Raw genomic sequence first — 3,308 nt, forward strand, 5'->3', positions numbered from 1 at the left:
GTTTCCCATGACAGAATGTTCTAGAAGGGTGCTGCTCTAGTAATTGTCTCTTGCCCTCATTTCAGCCATGCTCAGCAGAACTGAGGACTCACAGCTTTGCTTTTGAGTGGAGAGGGGTCCTTCACCAAGTTCTGTTTCTCAGCTTTGATAAAAATCAGCTATCCAGGGAGGACCTGGCTGTGGATACATGCATGAGCCCTCACACCCAGGCTCCAAAGACTTCAGAAAGCTCCTCTGTGACATTCTAGAACTTTCTAGAGGCCCACACAATGCCACTTCCCAGGCGAATTCATTAGCAGAGAGGTCTGGTATACATGGATACAGAGACAAGTGGGAAGATAGATTATCCTGAAGGATAGTTCATCAAAGCTATGAAAAAATACCTGATGAATTTCTCCTGCTTCATTATAGGAAGTGTTTTTAGTGATCAGTTTTTTTCAGGTAAGTTAATATAATTTGCTCCTAAATAAAACTGAACAAATACTCATATTCTTGATTGCCTGTTCTGCTCTTTCTATATTGTAGGATTGCAACTAATTATGCAGACTCTGAATTCAGACAGACCAGGATCTGATGCTGGCTTAGTGGCTCACTAGCTTGGGAAAGTCATGTAATCTCCCTGTGCCTCAAATTCCTCATCTACAATATGGAGATAAGATATATTAATTAGAAACACGTGAATTATTAGTAATTTTCACAAGTAGGGAGTTCTTATTCTTACAAAAAAAGTACTGATGTATCAGTTCAGTGGCTTACTCATGTCCAAAGAGTATGTCTATAATTCCCCTAATCTTTCCCTCATGATCATAGTATGGCTGATGGAGCTCCTGCCATCATATCAGGGGTCAAGGCAAGAACTAGCTGGGGATGGTGGTAGCAGTGGGGTTCCTTTCCTTTCCCTTTCTCCCAGATATGTTGCTTTTTAATAATAATAATAATAAACCCACAAGGTTTACCAGACTTGCCTCTACCTTACCCTATCCTATCCTCTAAACTTCTCTTTATGTGTTATTGACCAGTACTGTATTATAAGGCCTCCCTTGGGATATTTGGTTTTCCATTCTTGTCGAAAGCAGCAGAAGACAGGGAATTTGTAAATGGATTTGGGGTTAACTATGTGGCACCGTGAAGATTAAATAAATAATAAATACAGAATACTCAGGTGTGCAATGATTATTGATGATCCTCTTTTTGTATTGGCCTAGCAAAACCATCAGTTCACATTGGATGTTACAGAAATGCCTCAGACATTTTAATAGATATCAATACTATTTTATGGATATATATATTAATAAAATCATAGCATCTTTGATCTCATCCATATCTCAACATCACAAGTTTAATGTTTTCTTGCTGAAATCTCGATGGATTTCCTAATGTCTCAAGTAACTTGTGTTCCAATATTATTACTTCTGGTGGGAGGAAGAGGGTATCCTTTTGTCCCTTTTTAAAGTTTTAATAAAGGTTATTATTTAGTTTTCCATTACAGAGTAATATGACGCCAGGAATGTAGTAATTGCTGAATGAATGTTTTCGTAAATTCTTCATAACCAGACTTATTAGACTTTTCCCATATTTGAGAACATTTCCTTTATAAAGATTTAGAAAACACAGAAAAAACTCAGGAAAATGCATACAAGTCATTGGTAATCTGTAAGTGGAAAAATAAAAGAACAAAACCTATGAACTTTTTTGGAATATGTAATGGGTTACTTCCCATGATGTCCCTATATTAATTAAGATAAATAATATGGCTGGTCAAACAGATGAAATACATTGTAGAATCTTAGTGTCTTAACACTAAGTCTATTTTACCTTCATGTCACAATCCAGTGGGAGTTGGCATAGAGTCTTTTCTCTGGAAGACGATGACCCAAGTCCCTTGCATCCCCTGGCTCTGTCCTCCTCCAGATCTTCTTTATAAGCCAGTAGAGGCAGAGAAAGATGATCAGGCATAGCAGTGTTTCTGGGGCATGCCTGGGATTGGCTGTGCCACTTCCCCATATTTCCTTGGCTGGTATTCAGGCACATGGCCATAGCTAGAGGCAGGGGAGGTCAGGAAATGCATGTTTGCCCATCATTCCAGAAAAGAGAGGTAAGCCAAAAGCTGGCTGGTGCCATCGTCAGAAGGAATGCCAGAGGGTGAGGTTAGCACTCTCAAAGACACACTGTGCTGTTCAAAGAAGAGAGATTTAAAACGGGCAGATTTCCGTTCCTCTGTGGATCAGAGATGCCACACCAGCCACACGGGCAGAGCAGCATCTTCCCAGCAGCTGGGACAAATGTGTCTTCTCCCACCTCATCCTCAATACCACTTTGGGCAGCATTGCTCTCTGTATGGTTTTTACACACAGCAGCTGCTAAGTCGCTTCAGTCGTGTCCGACTCTTTGAAACCCCGTGGACTCTAACCCTCCAGGCTCCTCTGTCCATGGGATTCTCCAGGCAAGATTACTGGAGTGGGTTGCCATGCCCTTCTCCAGGGGATCTTTCCAGCCCAGGGATCGAACCCACGTCTCTTATGTCTCTGGCATTGGCAGGTAGGTTCTTTACCACTAGCACCACCTGGGAAGCACATAGAGCTCCTATGAATTACCCAAGATTTTCTCAGTCTCTTTTCTGCTTCAGTTAGCCAGGCTTCCTGTTGACTGCAACTCCAAAGCCTAATAAATTCCCCTGAGAGATCTCGAGTGTTCTCAGCACAATAAAAGGGTAATTGTGAAATTACTGATGCATGCATCCATGCTCAGTCACCCAATCATGTCTGATTCTTTGTGACCTCATGGACTGTGGCATGCCAGCTTCCACCGTCCATGGGATTTTCCAGGCAAGAATTCTGGAATGGGTTGCCATTCCTATCAATAAGTTAACACGTTATTGACCAGGGGATTTTTGCAGAAACTAACACCTGTGGCTGGCAATTTGTTATATAACTGAATATTGGAACGTCCCCAGTCAATAATATTCAGGTACCAAAACTCTTATTAGTAGGTCTCTGGTCAATAAGTTGTTAAGTGGCTTGATTATGGTAATCATGTCATGATGTAGGCCATAACATCGTATTGTATGTCCTAAATGTATACAATTTTCATTTGTCATTCGTATCTCAATAAAGCTAAAAAAAAATACAATTGTCCACTACAGACACTTAATCCAGCCACCTCGCTCTTGCTCACAGCTGACAATTAATGTCGGTTGCACTGAATAAGTGATGAAATTAATAAACACCTCCTGAGTACCAGGGATTCAGTTAAGCATCCATGGAACTGACACGGAGCTCTAATGACTCAAGCCTGAACAAGGACAATGA

This window comes from Moschus berezovskii, chromosome 19, assembly GCF_049115385.1.
Source record: "Moschus berezovskii isolate FMDL1 chromosome 19, NW_MosBer_1.0, whole genome shotgun sequence".
NCBI classification, from domain to species: Eukaryota; Metazoa; Chordata; class Mammalia; order Artiodactyla; family Moschidae; genus Moschus; species Moschus berezovskii.